General features: G+C 33.0%; 1 protein-coding gene across 4 annotated transcripts in view; it reads right to left on the bottom strand.

The window, feature by feature from the left end:
* The window catches only part of LOC130027372 (platelet glycoprotein 4-like), a 253,284-nt gene that overhangs the window by 45,198 nt on the left and 188,239 nt on the right, over positions 1–19,847 (bottom strand). Inside the window, exon 1 of one of the 4 annotated variants that reach the window (XM_056118090.1) lies at positions 6,445–6,568. The exons of the other annotated variants lie outside the window; for them this stretch is intronic. The gene's annotated coding sequence lies outside the window, so the exon portion shown is untranslated. Of the gene's footprint in view, positions 1–6,444; positions 6,569–19,847 lie in introns of those variants that run through there. 4 annotated transcript variants of the gene reach the window in all.

Raw genomic sequence — 19,847 nt, 5'->3', positions numbered from 1 at the left:
TAAACAAATAATCACAAAGGGCACCCCCTAAAATCCATTTTCCCTAAATACTTGAACAGAAATCCCCTAACTGTACCTGAAGAAACTATTTCCCCCTGAATTTTTTCAGGGCATTCTTGGGATCAGTATCAACTACATTGAAAAACAGTGGACTAGAGAAAAATATTGTCATAATTTTTAATTCATTAATTTTAATTCATTCATTCATTAGAATATAGTTTTATTCTAATTAAGTATTTTGGTAAAAATTAATGAGTGGAAAAACTTCTTATGAAACAATACTACTATAAAATATGTTACTCTTTCAGATCATCCTCTATTAAGTAAATAGAACCAAAGAATAGTCAATGTCTATTTTCAAAAAAGCAAGTAGACTTTTTGGGAGAGGGGAGACTGGCTTTGATATTACTAAATAAAGCCCTTTCAATTAACTAAATAATCATCTCTAAGGTATATATCAATATGCTTAAGAGTTTTCTGAAGATAAGACAATGTTGAGTAACTTAACAACCTCAGACTATTGCGAGTTCTGTGTGGTAAGGAGTAGATTCTAAGGTCATGGTGGCAGATCTCACTTCTAGAGACACACTTTCATACTGAGTTCCAATGAAAATACTAAAAATGTCAACCGCAAAACTGCCCAGTTCAAAGGACTGAAGCAGATACCTTGCATGTTTGAGACCTGGAGTTTGACCTCTAGCATCGCATGATTATCTGACCTTCCAACATCATTAAGTGTAGCTCTATGACCCTTATCTATGCATTGCTGGGATAACATAGAACTGTCAGACCCACATCTCTAGTCCAACGATCAATGGCAATAATCCTCAGTATCTCATGTATGGCTAGTGATACTCCCTTTATGCCCCTGCCTCCATACTTTAATACATAAAACATGTATTAAACAACATTTGCCTCTTAAAATCCTAATATTTTACATAATATATTCCTTTATTTGATGAAGTAGGAAGTGAAGTAACATGAAGTAACATATGGTGCTCTGAACCTTCATGCTTTCACCTGGAAATGCTCAAGAGATAATTATGTGTTCTGGTGCAGCAATGTGAAAGCATATGCCTTAAGCCCCTGTAATATCTCTAGAGTCTCCAAAGAATACCTATTGAAGAAACTATATAATAGGCATCATAGTACATTTTAAAAAGTGATACTGGTAATCCAAACATAGTGCACAATTTATGGCATACAAAAAACATACTATAAATATAGGAGTTTATTTTCAAAATATGGTGTTGGAAAACTAAACAGACACACACACAAAAGGATAAAATTAGATCACTGTCTTACACTATATGCAACTACTAATTAAAAATGAATTAGGACTTAAACCTAGTCCTGAAGCAATAAGACTCAAAAAAAAAGGTAGATATTGACTGTTATAAAGTTCGTGAGAACTCAATTCCAAAGGCAAGGGGGGAAAAAGCAAAAATAAATAGACTATTACTGTGCTAAAAAACCTTTTGTCAGTAAGAAAACAAATGCTCTAGACTAAAAGATAACTTACTCATTAGAAAATACTTAAAAAGCATCCATCTAAGGGAGTATATGCCAAAAATATATAAGCAATTTATAAAAATCAACCATAAAATAACAACTCGATTTAGAAAATATATTAGTAAAGATTCAAACACTAGTAAAGAAATGTGGATAACAATTAAATACATGAAAAATATTTATTATAAATAATATTAGGGAAAATTCAAAACAAAAGTAACATAACACCTTACTCTTGTTAGAACAAATAATATCAAAGTTTCTACAAAACAATAAATGTTGGTGGAAATATGGAGGAAAAAGAGTTCTTATATACTTTTGGGGGGAGGGGACTGAGGAGGGGGGCGCACTCAGCAGTGATCAGGGCTTATTCCTGGCTTTGTACTTAGGAATCACACCTAGCAGGGTCAGGGGACCAAATGGAATTCTAGAGATCAAACTCAGTACAGCCACATGCAAGACAAATGTTGTCATTTTCACTGTACTAACTCTTTGGCCTGAGCTCTTATATGCTCTTGATGGGAATATGCATATATATATATATAACATATATGTGTGTATGTGTGTGTATTCATTATGGAAAACACTATGAAGAATTCTCAAAAGACTAAGAATATAAATACCATATGACCCAACTATTCTACATCTGAGTACTTAACCGAAGAATATGAAAAGTTTATTTTAAATAATACGCATGTACTCCTATGTTCATTACAGAATTGTTTCCAATAGATAGAGATTGGGAACAATGTAAATGCCCCTCAAGACAGTAATGTACAGAGAACATATACATATGTGTATGTGTGTGTGTGTATATATATATAATGTACAGAGTAATGTACAGAGAACATATACATATGTGTGTGTATATATATAAAGTGTGCAATGGTATAATACTCAGTTATAAATAAAGATGAAATGTTACAATTTGTATCAACAGGTATAGACCTTGAAAAGACCCTGCTTTGTAAAGTAAGTCAGGTGGAAGAAGTAAAATGTCATATTATTTCACTATAGAAGCAGCAGATTGAGAAAGAAACAAAAAAGGAAAACAAAACAATAAACAAATTCTTTTCTTCTTGACAACAAAATAATGGTTACTAGAGGGAGAGGTGATATAAATAGATGAACCTGTAAAAGGTAAAATTCAAATGAGGAAAAAATGTATACAAAATATACATGTATTTGCATACCCAAAACAGTGTTATGAATCAATGCTAATCATACTTAAAAATACATACTTAATATTAATTACTTAGAAGAGGGAGTACCACTGATTTTCCAAGCTATCTGATATTAAGTTTAAAAAGACATATGCTATTACAGAAGTTAATTCATTAAATTTTTTAAATTCTTTAGTATAGATATTGGGATGCTAATGAAATAATGAACTGATAGTAAAAAAATATATCTGTAAAACAGTCTGATTCTTCTACATTAAAAATAAACTCTCACAAATGAGGTTTTTCTCATTCCATAGTTATTAACTGTAATACAAAGGGGAATTAAGTACTTCAATATAACAAGCTTTCCTCAAATGTATTTAATGGTCCAATGCACTATTATATTTATGTGTTTTTTTGTGAGGAATAGATATTTCAACTAAAATTAAGTCATATAAAATTTTCAAAATTATTTAGTTTTACCAAAAGGATTAAATATCAAATGTACATCAATAATAACTGGCTCTAATGATTTTATTTTTTTAGTCTACTTAAGAATCTCTCTAATTCTCTTGAAGTCATACTCTAATCTTTTTACTGTCAATCTACTACTTCCTAACAGAGTAACAGGTGAAATTCTTCGTTATAGTCTGATTTTTTTGGTCTAGCTAGTGAATTTGTCCTGAACTTTTTGTTTATTTTACTAAAATTCACAGAATCATTATCTTACAAAATACATTTCTGTTCAGTGTTATATAATCATTGGAGTCTTTAACATAAAACACCAGGGATTGGCTTTTAGTTTTTTGGCAGTAAATTCAAGAATAACTGTTAAATTCCACTTTTGTTTTTGCTTCCATCTATAAGACATATCATCTTGAATATGGCCATTGCTCAATTTTGTTGACATATTAAGGGATTCATAACATTGATAAGCTGAAGAATTCTTGAGAAATATATAAAATATAAGGAAAAGATAAAATATTACCAAATAGTTATTGGCCCATTAAAGCATGGATGAAAATAATTCTTTTACTCAAAATAAAGTTTTATAAGATACATTCTTAAATAAAAAAATCAAAATGCATAAATGCCAAAACCCAAGAGAAAATGACAATAAATAGAACCTGGTAGCTGTTTTGTCTCAGGAGAGGTTGCTAGTTGTACCTTTGTTATGGACCATGATAAACACACACAAATTAGAATCAATAAAATATGAGATAAATGCAATCCCTACATATGAAGAGGTACAGAGAAAATTAAAGTTTATGTATAGCATAAATGTGTATAAAATGAAAGTGCCATTCAAATTTGAAAACACAAAATTAGAAAGGGCAAAATTAGATATAAAATATCTTAAACATAACAAATACTTACAATGAAGATAAAGGTAGCAACCCTCATACCTTCACTGAAAAAATTTTTTTTCAAATAATTTAATTTTAAATACATTTGTGTGTTGAATTACAAGTTATCAAATATGAGGTAAATATAAGAATAAATGTAATAAGCAAGTAATACATTTACTGCATTTGTAGTGAATAGGCCTTACTATTAATTATAATGCCACTAAATACTGTACGTACATCCACAGGGGTATATATAGAGGGTTTTGGATACAATTATCTATAAAAGTCTAATTTTGATTTTTAGCTATGTAGATTACATAGTATACTAATCTTCCTTTATTGTGATTTTAGTGCAAATTTATGCGTTTATCAGCACACATAGGCAATGGAATAATAACCTAGCAGTCATAGTAAATTCAAAACAACTAAATTATAGGGTGAATTTAAGCTTAAGTTCCCTGTAGTTTGCCATCTGTTATAAATCACAAATGACTAATTTCAAAGTTTTTTAAATTCTTCAATTGTGTAAATTCTAAACATACTCATATAGTAGATTTACATAATTTTAGCAGCAAAAAAGAAGCCAACTAAGATTTCCATACACTGATAAATTGGGTTGCCAGAGCAAGCCCATAATCACCAAGTTCCTAAGCAACCAAAAACTCCACAGACACCAAATTCTTAGGAGTCCACTGATCTTTCATCATCCTTCTGGAAGAAGCATGAAAATGCATGGTACCCAACTCACTGCAGGATTTTGATTATTCAATAAAGCAGTAACCCCTTTAAATGTCCTCTGTATTGATATGTATTAATTAGATAATAATATTTGTACTGGGAAATTAACTAGTCAACTTACAAATGGGTGAAATTAGAGATGAAAATGATTGGTGATTATTATTTGTTGGCAGGTACATATATTAATTGAATGAATTAATAGGACACGAAATAAATATAACTCCAAGAACAAAACAGTTTATATATATGCTAACATTTATAAAGTCCCAGGTTTAAATAAAAAATTATCTTGTTAACAGAATCACTATATAACAAGTCATTTAAATTTGTTTTATTGTTATTGTATATTTAGGTAACCTATAAGCATAAAACAGAATCTTATAATCATTTTGTTTTAAAATACTATAGATTGTCGAACGATTAAATAATATTAACCACCTATATGTCAAATAGAATTGCATAGATCTGAGTTATTAGTAAGTTTGAGTTTATTGCCTAAATGATCAGATATTTATTTTTTTCCTTGTTTATGTTAAAACTTTCTTTGATACTCTATCTACACAATATCATAGCAATACCATTGCTCTCTTTTAACTCACAAAGTTTATTTTCCAATATTATAGATAATTTAAATGACATTAAAGTTGAGGCTTAAATACTATTTAAACATATAGAACACTTTATCACAATACAAATAGAAACATGTCATGCATATAAATGATTTGATGTGGCCAGTAAAATGATTATGACTAGATTCTGTAAAAATTTACTTAGTTTTATCATCTGACTTTTTGTTACTTCTATAAGCATTCTTTATAACTAGTCTTTACCACGGAAAACTCCATAGGACTCAATTAAAAATCAAAATTTGGCTTTAATTTAGTGGTCAAGTTTTCATATTACTTCTGATAGTCATAAATTGCTTCAAAGATTCAGTTGTCCTAGTCAGATGCAAAACATATAAACAAGTTTTCTGACCTAAGAGTGAGATAAAGTTGCAAAGTCACCTCTTAAATAAGCCATAGTAGACAGCAGTTTATCAGAGCAATGTTAGGAATGCCATGGTAGAAACAGTCTGTAACCTCTACAGATTACTGCTGAGTCTATGAGGTGGAGAGGACAGAATCTTCTTCAGGACTGAGAAGACCGCCACACTCTCTTAAATCTTAATATGAGTGTCCAGGATTTATTTAACTTTATATATTATAATGTTATGACCTGATAAAAAGTGATGGTCTACAAGTTAAGTCTTTGTGGGCATACTTTCTGATTAAGAAAAGCTACACATGAATTTGTACCTATAGTACATTTTCTAATTTTATTCCTCCATTATCAAAATGTATGTTGGAGGGTTTGAATAATTTTAATATTTATGAGTCTTCTCTGACTATGTAGTATTTCAATTATTACTGATAAGAACTAAAACATCTACTAAACCTGACCTACATGGTCTGCTTTCTTTTAGATACACTTCACTAAAAGTTTGGGAAAGATTCCTGAATAGATGCAACGTTTCATATCCTCTCAACTCCCTAAGAGAAGAGAGAAATGGAAACATGCACAAACTGAGCAAGAAACAAAGCAAAATCGAGGCAAAGTAAAGATTTTAGTACTGCAGGCACATGGTCTTGAGTTCTATGTTGTTAGCCTAGACTTTAAAGGGATCACAGAGGCGTAATTACCAGTTAGAAGTCCCGATGAGAAAAGTGCAAGGCCACCAATGTTAAGGTATTTTCAAAATGCTGTTGAAGACCAGGTAATTAACACTGGTGACTCTGGTTGTGCTTGCCCCAGCGCAGGTTCAAATCACTGCTGTACATCAGCTAGCTCCACCTCCAAGTACCTAAATATGGTTGTGAAATTTTGATTGACACTCCAGGGAGACAGTGGGATTCCTGAACCAAAGTAAACCCTGCAGGCTGTTTGCCAACCTCTCCAGCTTGAAAAGGAGCTGTTCTTCACCCTGATTCTTTCTTTAAAAACAAATAGAAAAGGGAAAAGAAAATAAAAGGAAGAAACAATTATTCTGTGACTTTTAAAAGAACACAGAAGCAACTCCCTCTCCGGGGATAGCCCTACTTATTTTCTCACAGGAATCCCCTTGAGTCTTTTCATTCTGTGTCTTTGTTACAGGACTTTGCAGTCCTCCTAGGAACCTCATAACAACGTGCACATTGGTCTTTAATATTAACAGGTAACTTGTTTTTAATATAAGAAATAAGAATTGTTGTAGGTCTTGTAGAGTTACCAATGAAAATCACATTAGACTGCACTTGGCAAATTAAAAATGTTTTATTACCACCCAAGAGAACTAAGATAACAATAGTTGATGAGTATTATTGCTACAACAAATAAGAACTTAAGAAAGAAAAGAGAGAGCAAAAGGGAATGTCCTGCCACAGAGGTGGGGTGGGGTGGAGGGATGGGATGAGGGAGTGAAAGGGTTACTGGGTTCATTGGTGGTGGAGAATGGACACTGGTGGAAGGATGGGTACCTGATCATTGTTTAACTGAAACCCAAGCACAAAAGTTTATAAGTCTACAACTGTACCTCATGGTGTTTCACTAATTAAAAAAAAAAGAATTCTAAAACAAAGTATGCTATATGCTGTATTAGAAAATATGTGATTTTTTTCAGATCACTTAAGACTAACTTTCAGGGATCAGTATTGAACAAAAGTATATAACTGCATTGTCAATGATGACTTATGTGGCAAAGATGTGCTTAGAACCCCGCTAAAATATGATTTCTGTTTTGAAGTTTTCTGTCACGGTTATGGTCCTCCCATTGTTCATTGATTTGCTCGAGCGGGTCCAGTAATGTCTCCAGTGTGAGACTTTGTTGTTACTGTGTTTGGCATATCGAATACGTCACAGGTAGCTTGCCAGGCTTTGCCGTGCGGAAGAGATACTCTCGGAAGCTTGCCAGGCTGTAATGTGTTTCAAAATAAACTAAATGCTGAGAAGATAGCTCAAAGGGTAGGTGTACATGATTTGCATGCAGGACACCAAATTGGCACCTTGGTACACATTCCTGAGGAGGAGCTTCTGAGCACTACCAATTGTGCCCCAAAAATCAAAAAGAAAAAAAATAATAAAATGATCAAGCAATAAGTAATTTTATTCTATTCTCAAAGCCACCCTAATTTTAACATGTATTCTAGAACTTTTTATTCACCATAAAATATTCTACAATTTATAGATTTACATTATAGATCACGTATAAAATACAGAAATTTGCATTTTAAATGTTAAGAATGAGTTTTCCACTGGCAAAAGTAACTATTTAAAAGATTTGTGAATTGCTTAAAATAGTAATATATCCTACTCTTACATTACAGTTATAACATTTCAGCAAGTCCAGATTTCTGACTCAGTTCAGACATACCCATGGCTTAACTCCTAATTTCAGAGCATTCTTGGTTCCTTGACTCAGATGAGCTTTTAGTCAAATTCTTTAGTAAGCATGTTAAATCTAAGCCTGTTGATTAATGCTCCATACAAAATCTGCTGGAATGCTTAAAAGGACAGAGTGTTTGGACTTTAGGAACCACGTGGAGTAAGTAGGATAGGTTCTTTCTTCAACTACTTCAATCAGAAGTCAATCTGAGGTTTTTGACTGTTTTGCGGAGAAGCCCAATGGCTCTCCCTGCAGTTATCTAATGAAAACTTTCTAGCAACGCTTATTAATAATAATAGTGTATGCCCCAGATGGATATGATCCTTCAGAGATGGTAAGCAAAGGTAAATGAAGAATGAAGAAACTCTCAAGGTGCTCACAGTCTTGAAATGTGCTTGATGCCCATAGGATGATGCTACATAAAGATTCTAAGGCAGAATATTTTAAAGTGTCCTGAACTCATAGGACTTCCACATCTAACAGATATAAATAGCAATGACTTTTAGTTTAAAGACCTTTCACCCATTTCTGTGACAGACACACTTTTTTCTTCTTCTACTCATGACCTTTGGATTGTAGAAACAGAAATAATTTTAGGAAACTTGTCTTGAGTGTTTAGGTTTTTAGAGATCTAAGGAGCAAGAAATGTTGGTTCTAAATAGCTGTAATTAGATATTAAAAGTAAAAAACCAAAAGCCTGCCAAGTAAATTACTGCTTTTTCCTTTCTTTCCTCACTTATTCCCTACTTCCCCTGATTTTTACCTCTTTTCAAACATTTTTCACACAGATTTTGGCCTGACAACACAAATACCATTTTGATTTTTATCTCATTGTTTTTTTGTTCTTTTCCACAACACCTGTAAATTTAATACTAAGTCTAGTATAATTAATATAATTCATATCTCATTCTGATTGAAAATACATTGAATACTCTATTGCAGAGTGAAGATAATGTTTTTGTGTGTGTGCGTGATGCCAGAGAGGAAAACCAGCGTCTTACAGATACAAATCAGATACTCTATTACTCTAATGAGCTACATTCCTGGCCCCTCAAGTGACATTGATTTTTTAATTAATCAGACTTCACTGAACATTTAAATTTTCAAATATTAAAAAATTAAATAGTAAAATTAATTTTATAAGTTAAAATAAATACTTAAATATAAAAATAAAATGCTTGTATCCAATTAATGTAGATTATTTCCCTCCATATGATAGACAACTTGAACATCTAAAATAGGATACTGAAAGGAACAAATACTTAATTTTTTAATGAATCACTGTGTAACACACAGTCACACAGTTGTTTATGATTGGGTTTCAGTCAGACATGTTCCAACACCTGCCCCTTCACCTGTGTACATTTCCCACCCACCACCAATGACTTCAGTTTCCCTCCCAATCCCATAACTCCAATCTGTCTCTTTGGAAGACGCTTTACTCTCTCTCTCTCTCTCTCTCTCTCTCTCTCTCTCTCTCTCTCTCTCTCTCTCTCTCTCTTCTCTAACTCTCTCTTCTCTTCTCTCATTCCTTTGGGGCATTTATGCTTTGCAATACAGATACTGAAAGGTTATTGTGTTTGTCTCTTCACCTACTTTCAGCACTCAGTTCTGGTCTGGAGTGACTATTTTAAACTATTATTAACATAATGGTCCTCTTCTCTATACTAATGGCCTCCCCTCACAATTGTGGAAATCTTCCAACAGTAGAATAGTTCTCCTGGCCCTTGTTTCTATTATCTTTGGTTATTATTCTCATACTATGTTTTTTTTTATATCCCACAAATGAGTGCAATAATTTTATATCTGTCCATCTTTCTCTGATTCATTTCACTCAGCATGACATTCTCCATGTTCAGCAATTTATAAACTAATTTCATAACTTCATTTTTCCTGGTGGTTGCATAGTATTTATTCTATTGCGTAGATGTACCTTGTTTTTTTTTTTTATCCAGTCATCTGTTCTCAGGTATTTGGGTTGTTTCCTGATTCTAGCTATTGTGAATAGTGATGCAATGAACATAGAAGTGCAGATAATTTTTGTGCAATATTTTTGGGTCATTAGGGTATGTTCGCAGAAATGATATTTCTGGGTTTTATGAAAGCTCAATTTCTAGTTTTCTAATGAATTCCTATATTGTTTTCCAGAGGACCTGGACCAGTTGGCCTCTTGAAAATGGCCATCCCATCCCATCATGATGATGACTCCCATCAACAATGAATAAGAGTCCCTTTCTCCCCACACCTATGACATTTTTCAAGTAGATCAAACATTCCTGAAATTTCATATGAATCAGTAAACTCCCATGAGTAGCTAAAGTAATCATTGGAAAAGTAAAAAGGAGATAATTTACAAAGAGAAAAATAGGAAAATAAGTTAAATTTTAAAATGTTCAAAATTAATATTAAATGGATTATTGAGTTAATGCATCCTAGGTGAGAACTATAATCAAAGATGAATAGAAAGATATAATGATACTGAATCAAGTAAAATCATTTTTACCCATATCTGAGTCTTTAACTTTTGTCATATAACTCTCTTAGTGGAAGAGTCAGTCTATGTTACAATAACATGTTAGAATTATTTATATTAATTTTATATATAGTGAAAATAAATAACTATTATTTGCCAATTATTTAATCTAATAAAATATTCCTCCTTGGTATCTGATTACATTGATTCAGATATGATAAAAATCAATAAGATAAAGTCAAGTTTCATTGAGTGTAGTTAAAAAGATGTATAGAAAAATGTTATGAAGTAGCATAAGAGAGAATATAAAGGAAAGTTAATGATTGGGTAAAGTTTCTATAGAATCTATGAAGTTTTAGAATTGAGAGACAAGCTTCAAAAGAATAGCTTATTTTCAGCTACTTCCTCCAGCAGAGTTTGAATCACAGCTCAATTACTATATATTGACATACAGGGAGGGTTACAAATGGATCATATTTCTCCATCTTCAGAAAGATATAATTATTTCTATCAGCAACCAGTAATCTCAGGAAGAAAATAAAAAGGTTTTATGGGGAATTTAAAATAAATGAGATTAGAGAAAACATTTCAAATATATTGAGTGTATTCCATGTTCAGGCACTTCTAGGAAAATATTTAGTTCATCTTAGAATTCAAAATCAATTGTGTCAAACTACCATAACTTATAAGTTTGCTGGCACAAATAAGTTCAAGAAAGAACTAAAAGCTTTCTTTCAAAGCACAAACATTTTACTTAATGCAGAAGAAAGAAAGAAAAAACATACTGGATATATTCAATAAACCATCTTGGTTTTCTTACTTGGTGCCTTGAGGACAAATATGTTAAATGTTATAAAAACTCAGCAATTTTATTTGAAAAGAATAAAGACTAAAAGTAAAGGTACATATACAATTTATATACATATAAATGTATTCGTATATAATATATAAAGTCATGTATATCACCTTAATGATTTTAAATCTAAAATTAGATAGACTAAATATTCCAAAATCAATGTTATGACAAAGATCTTTTGTTTTATTGTTAAGCAGAGTAAATTTTTAAAAGATCTTAGGATATTTGTATATCTCATATTTAGTTAAAGCATATCATCTTACTGTGAATGTTACAAAGTTTAGAGGAAGCAAACACTCATGTCTGAGCTAAGAAAACAAGAAACCTGAGGTTGTATAAATAATAATTCACAATAGAAAAGTAATGTGTTCTTCTTTAAATTAAGTGCAAAGTAGATTTACTATTGAGTACACAGAGGAAAATATAAAAACTATTTTCCTGTTTTTAACCATAAAATATTCTGATAATATGGGGTCTTTAATAGAGTATTATGTTGCAGATGAAGGCTTTTTAGGTATAGGTTTGCTTTAGTATCATTTATTCCCCTCTCTTTAAAATCTTGGCAAACTTAGGCTTTATAGATTTTATAATCTACCCAGAGATGCCACCCAAATACAATGCGTCCTGGTTATATTCAATTTTAAGCTCCACTGACCTTACTAGAAGCAGAGGCAAAATGAGGAACTCTCTCTCTCCATGTGTAAGTCTACCTCTGGCCTCTGAGGGCGGTTTGTCCTGGATTCTTTCCCTCATCTGGATTGCTCAACTGAATTAGGTAATAAGAAGTAGAGTTTTGTTCACATTCAAATAGGTAACTCCCAAATTCTCCAGGGGCAGGGAGTAAACTCCTCTTCCTGAAGCTTATAGACTTGAACATTTAAACTAATGAATAAGTTCTGATATATACACCAACTGAGAGGCAGCTGGGCAAATAATTCTGAAATCTAATTGTAAACACCACTTTTTCTTTTTCTTTTTTTTTCTTTTTGGGTCATGCCCAGTGATGCACAGGGGTTACTCCTGGCTCTGCACTCAGGAATTACTCTTGGCGATGCACAAGGTACCACATGGGATGCTTTGAATCAAACCCAGGTTGGCCGCGTGCAAGGCAAACGCCCTACTCGCTATGCTATCTCTCCAGCCCCTGTAAACACAATTTTAATAGCACTTTGCACCCCTTCCTCCTTTAAGATGAACAAAACTTTTTCCAATGAATACTTTTTAAAAAAACCATCAAAATTAAAAGAACATTTTTTTAATTCAACATTTCTTGAAAATTGAATCACTGTGAGATACACAGTTACAACGTTGTTCAGGGTTGGGTTTCAGTCATATAATATTCCAATACCTTTCGCTTAACCAGTGTATTTTCCACCACCAATGTCCCCAGTTTCCCTCCCACCACCACTCCATCCCCTTGGTGGCATGCACTTTTCTTCTTTCTCTCTCTTTCTCTCTTTCTCCTTCTCTAATTTCCTTTTGGGCATTATGGTTTGTAATACAAGTACTAAAAGGTTATCATGTTTCTCCCTTCATTTCAGCATTCAGTTCTTGTCCAAAATAATCATTTCCAGCTATGGCTGTCAGAGTGGACTTCTTTATCCTAAATGCCCTCCTTTCTCTACCACTTGTTTTAAGCTTCCAACCTTAGGTAGTCCTCCTGACCCATGTTTCTACTGTCTTTGGGTATTAGTCTCATACTATTTTCTTTTTTTCTAATATCCTCATATAAGTGCAATCATTCTATGTCTGTCCTTCTCCCTATGACTCATTTCACTAAGCATGATAACTCTCCATGTTCAGCAATTTATAAGCAAATTTCCTGACCTCATTTTTACCAGTGTCTGTATAGTATTCAATTGTGTAGATGTACCATAGTTTCTTTATCCAGTCATCTGTTCTCAGGCACTAGGATTGTTTTCAGATTCTGGCTATTGTGAATAGTGCTGCAATGAACATAGAAGAGCATATGATTTTTATGCAATATTTTTGGGTGACTGGGGTATACTCCTAGAAATGATATTTCTGGGTCATATGAGAGTTCAATTTTGAGTTTTCTGAGAAATGCCCATATTATTGTCCAAAAGGTCTGGACCAGTCTGCATTCCTAAAAACAATGAATGGTCCCTTTCTCCCTGCATCCATGCTAGCACAGGCTGTTCTTGTTCTTTGTGATGTGTTTCAGTCTCTGTGGTGTGAGATGATATCTCATTGTTGTTTTGATTCACATATGTGATGATTTGTGATGGATGCATTTTTTCATGGATCTTTTGGTCATTCATATTTATTATTGAGAAAATTATTACTAATTTCTTTTCCACATTTTGATTGGGTTGAAAATTTTATTTTAGGTACTGTCATATGAAATACTGCTAAATGTAAGATTTATACATGAAAATTTTTCAGCACCAAATCCTCCATGACAGAGTATCGGTTTTCTAGATAAGGGAGCCAGTAAGAAGCAAAAAGTATATGTTCTTTAATCGAGAAAATGTCATGATATAGCAGTATAAAATTCATGGAAATAAGAGTACAATTTTACTGACTCCTTTTTTTCTTTTCAGTTTTTAAGCCAGACCTAGCATTGCTTGGGACCTATTTCTGGCTCTGTGCCCAGGGATCATTCCTGGTGAGGCTTTGGCATCTATATGGGGTACTAAGAATTGAATCTGGGTCAGCCACATGCAAGACAAATGCCTTAACCATTGTAGTATCTTTCCAGTCACAAATTTGGCTGAATATATTAAGGAAATTTCTAAGCTCTAAGTCTCCTCCATTTATTCTCTATGAAGTCTGCCCACCTATTGCCTCTGTGAGTTTTTCTTTGGACACCTTTAGATAGAGATACTCTAAATATAATAAAAAGAGGCTCTGCAAAGGGCATAAGGAAGATTCAGGCTGATAGTCTATGTAATGTCTATATAATGATATTTTTTCCATTGTCACTTCTAAACTCTAACACTCAAGGATTGTAGGAGTTTATCCCCACCCCACCCCACCCAACCTTCCCCTGGGAAATGCCCAGTGCTAGAAAACATTTGACTATATTTTGTAGTGGAGGCAGTAAAAGAAAATGATAGTCAAAATCTTAACTCAAAAACAACGTCTTATGGAAATGTAATAAAAAACAAACACATATGTTTGAAATGTCTAGTAGTGAGTTATAAATAAAAACAACTTACAATGATTTTACTTTAATAAAAAATATAACAGGTGATATTTATTATGTCATATATCCTTTAACCCAATATCAAATGTGCTATCATTTCAATATAAACCAATTATTAACCTTTTAAAATGTACAAAATATAAAGATCTGTTGTTGTACTTTTACATATATTTCAACTCGGATTAGATAAATTTCAAGGTCTTAATCACTACCTAATGCTGGTGGCTACCATTGATTGATGGCCATATTGGACAATACAGCTATTGAATGAAGTTTTTATTTTTGACAACAATCTTTGTGTAGGACATAGCCAGAGATTTCAGAAACACTGCTGGCACACATGATATAATTGCAAAGCAAATAAGCTAAAAAAAAGGTTACTATAAGAAAGAGAGACTAAAAAATACTACATATTTTTAGTTTACAGACAATGAAGAGAAAATATTGAGGTTGGAGTTATAGGTAAAGCTAGAGAGAAAATGGGGAACTAAAGATAAAATGGAAGAATATTTTCCAAGTTTGCAATAAAAGTATCAGGAGTCTGTAAACTATAGCATACTGAATTGAAGGGTTAATGTCTATAGCATAAAGGATTAAATACCTGTCTTCACAATGATCCGTAATGTAAAATAACACAGTGAAGATTCAAAGCCTCTCACAGGCTTGGGATTAATATTACATTTGAATTAGAAAAATTGTAAACTTCAATAAAAAAATGTGGGACTTAAAAGTGAAATGATCAATCTCTTTAGAAATTCAAGGGAAAACAATTTTCAACCCAGTGCAACCAATTTTTAAGTTATTCATTTCAGCACAAGCATAATAAATGCATTTAATAGAAATGAATTTCCAAAGCTTCATTTTTAAGAAATTCAAGGAACCCTCACAATATAAATGTTACCAAAGGAAAGTAAGCCAGGAAAACAGATGGCAGAGGATTGAGGAAATGGGTCTTCTGATAACTGAGAGATAAAGAGAATTTCCAGGAAGAGTTCAAAAGGAAATTTTAGGGTACAAATTGTCATAGGTTGGTGAAAACAAAAACAAAATGTTAGCCTTGGATTATGAGGACAAAGGATTTAAGTTTGCAGTTATGATGACCAGGAAAGAACTTTGTACTAGAAAGAAAGCATTCTTTATGTACTTCTTGGTTCTACTGATCAGAATTTGGATGCAGCCCTAGAATTTAAAGATGAACAAAATATAGTTTTAAATAGACAGATTATAGTGAGAAGACATTACAAAATAATAAAAGGGTTTCAATGAATAAATACTTTCTAATCAGTTAACTGGGAAAAAGATAAGTACAAACGGAAAGAAACACTAGGTGTAATTATAAAGGCAGGACAGCATAGTATATTTAAAACACTATAAAAACTGTTTTAGGAAAAGAAAAAAAGTGAGAAAAATGAACAGAATCCAGTCTTTGAAACCCTTTTCATGATATTCTGAACATTTTGAACATTACTCATACGCAGAATAGAATCATTAAGCAATTATAAGCAGGTGAGATGACAGAAAATGCATTTTCATTTGGGGGGCTCAGGAGAGAGCACAAGGGTGAACTTGCATCACCTGTTTCCACTCCAGTACTACTGAGTATATCACAGGGTGTCCCTATTCTTCCATATGTGGCCCTTTCGGTGCCTGGTACTGCAGAGCCCAGACATTGCAGCATCCGTGGGTGCTGCATTGAGCCAATGACTAGTTGGCTCAGTATACCAGAAATAGCCCCCAAGTCCCCGAAGCACATCTTGAGAGCCACAGTCCCATAGGAGATAAAAAGATTTTTCCTTTGTTTGTGGGTCAGGGTTTACTCCAGATTTGTATTCAGGGATCACTCCTGGCATACTTGAGGGACCATATGGAGAGCCAGGGATCAATTCCCCATCAGCTGCAAGGAAGGCAAGTAAGTACCCAACCTTCTGTGCTATCATTCCAGCCTAGATTTTAAGCTCTTAGAAGATCATATTAACATAAATATATTTGGATGAGAGTTCACATATGATATTAATAATACTGATTAAAATATATTAAAAAGAAAAAGTTGGCTGGTCTACTGAAGAGAAGATGAACTCATTTTAGACAGGTTTTTGGATTAGTGGGAAATCACTTGCAGTGCAGGATGGCAGCCATGGTGCAGAAGGTTGTCAAACTTGAGAAGTCAGTCCAGGTCATCATTATGAGTGGGACAAATACTCTGACTAAGCTTTTATGGGGCAATCTAGAGATTAATAACAGGAGTGGGAGACAAATGAAAACGGATTATGAACTGAAGCAGCAATTCCAGTAGAAAAGCGGAGACCAATCATTGAAGTTAAGCATTTCTTTTTTATTGGCTGTGCTTAAAGTAACAAATATAGCATAATTCTAAAAATGAGCAAGAGAGGTTAAAAGGGGCATATTTTTGTCATATCACAAAGAGTTCAATCCACTCATTTTTCACTTTTCTAGTTTCACAATAGGGCTTCCAAGGTAACAGGTTGGGCTTCCAAGGTAACACAGAATCAGGTCAGCAACACCTCAGTTTAACAGAAGCTTGGTAAGGGAAAAAGACTGAAGAAAGAGCTCCATGCAAAGACCCGAGACCAATAAGCAAGAGACATCTTATTTGATTCACCCTGTCTAGAGTTAGCAACAGGACTCAGTTAAAGCAAGTCCTCATTAAGAAGAAGCAGTGACTAAAGTACCCATATAAATAAAATTTTTATGTGATCATATTTACAACTTATCTTGTTTGCTCAGCTGGAATTAAAAAAAAATCTAAAAGTATTATAACAGTTTACAGAGGGAGGCATATAATAAAGATAAAAAAGAATCTGCGTTTAAAGCCAAGGAAACATGGAAACTCTCCAAGAAGTGATCTGGGTAGTTTTTTCAATTAAAAACAATTTAATCATTTCCCCCCCAAGGCCAATATGTTTTGGAGAATCACAGGATAGATTACAAGAAAGAGAAGAACGTTTTTCGTTTATTCTAGCATGAAGTTATGCAACAGCTAATTTAAGAATATTAGTAATGTGAAAGTTTGAAGAAGCAAAGTAAGTGCAGGAATATTGGAGGTAAGAAAACTTAGTGACACTAATTATCCTTAATTTTCATTTAAATTGTAATTTGCTGGACATCAACTAGACATCACCCCTTTTAACAATCATAAAAAAATGTAATAAATTTTGATCAGTTGCAAAATTTCAGTTAGGAATATATAATATACCCAACTGCATATTCTGTTAATTTTCTGAAAGTGTTATCTTCATTTGCGAGACAACTAATGGAAATTTTAATAGTTTTCTATTATTTTTCTTTTATTACACCTTACAAGTAATTAAGTGACTTATTAGAATCACACTATTATTTAATTATAAGTTGTTCATGTCTATGGCCCACATCCAAAAGAACAAAAGCAACTGGTGTTGGCGCAGATGTGGCAAGAAAGGGACCCTTCTTCATTGCCAGTGGGAATGCTGACTGGTCCAGCCCTTTTGGGAAACAGTATGGATCATTCTCAAAAATTTATAAATTGAGCTCCCATTTGACCCAGCAATAAAACTCCTGGGAATATATCCCAGAGAGCCAAAAAAGTATAGTCGAAGTGACATCTGCACTTGTTTGTTTATTGCAGCACTGTTTACAATAGCTAGAATCTGGAAAAAATCTGAGTGCCCAAGAGAAGATGACTGGTTAAAGAAACTTTGGTACATCTACACAATGGAATACTATGTAGCTGTTAGAAAAGATGAAGTCATGAAATTTACATACAAGTGGTACTACATGGAAAGTATCATGCTAAGCGAAATGAGTCAGAAAGAAAGGGACAGACATAGAAAGATTGCATTCATCTGGGGAACATAAAGTAACAAAATAGGAGACTAACACCCAGAAGTAGCTGAGATAAGTACTAGGAGATGTACTCCCTAGCCAGCCGCACATGCTAGGGGAAAAGGCAGCTGAGATAGAGAAGAGAACATCAAGTAAAGGGTGTTGGGAGGATCCTCCCAGGATGGGAGATGCATGCTAAAAGTAGACTATAGACCAAACATGATTGCCACTCAATGCCTCTTTTGCAAACCACAGCACCCAAAAGGAGAGAGAGAACAGAAGGGAATGCCCTGCCACAGAGACAGGGTGGGATAGGGAGGTGGGGGGTGGAGGGTTATTGGGATCAGTGGTGGTGGAGAATGGGCACTGGTGGAGGGATGCGTACTCAATCATTGTATAACTGAAACCCAAGCACAAAAATTTTTAATTCTACAACTGTACTTCATGGTATTTCACTAGTAAAAATTAATAAAAATATTTTAAAAAATTGTTCATGTCTAAGGGGACAGAATGTTATTTTGTTGAATAAGATTTAAATAAACATACCACTCCTCAGTCTATACAGGCATCTGTAGTATTTAAATAGATTGAAGACTTATTTACCTCATAAAATAATTAATATGCCTAATTGAAATTTTAACTTCTAAGTTTCAGTTTTTTAGTCAGTATTATTTTTGGCTCGCATAAAACATATTTATATGTTGGAAACAGGAAAGATAAAATAAGATCATCTAAAGGGTAAATCTTTAGAAGTAATTGAAAAGTGAGTATCTTTCTCTGTTTAGATCATATCTTCCAGGATAGTTTAAAGGCAAACTTAATAAAATTCAATAAAAATAGTTTTTTAATTATATCAAGATGATCTATTGCATCAGAAGTAAACAAATCACTATTTTTTATAAGGCTTTTATTATATCCAACAACTACCTCAACAATGGAGAAACTTGTTATTACAAAGAAATTAAAACATGAATTTATTATGCAAAGAATGGTTATATAGTCTGAAATATGAATAAAAGAATATTTTTATATGTAACAATAGTGAATCGTGGGTATTAAATAATTAATTATAAAATGTTTTTTCTTTGTTTGATGTAAGTAATAAACATGAATTTAAAGCTTTATCCCTTCCCCAGTTCTCTCAGCACTTCTTTTATAGATATAACTATGATGCAATTTATAAATATATGACACTTGTTAGTGTTTCCCAATTTAAATCATGAATTACTGAAATATATCACTGTCACTGTTCTCCCATTGTTTAACAACTTGCTTGATTGGGCCCAGTAACATCGTAAGACTTGTTATTACTGTGTTTGGCATATCCAAAACATCACGGGGAGCTTGCCAGGCTTTGCCAGGCAGGCA

The sequence above is a fragment of the Sorex fumeus genome, unplaced genomic scaffold, assembly GCF_029834395.1.
Source record: "Sorex fumeus unplaced genomic scaffold, SorFum_2.1 ptg000037l, whole genome shotgun sequence".
Lineage (NCBI taxonomy): Eukaryota > Metazoa > Chordata > Mammalia > Eulipotyphla > Soricidae > Sorex > Sorex fumeus.
This window is presented reverse-complemented; position numbering and strand designations above follow the sequence as displayed.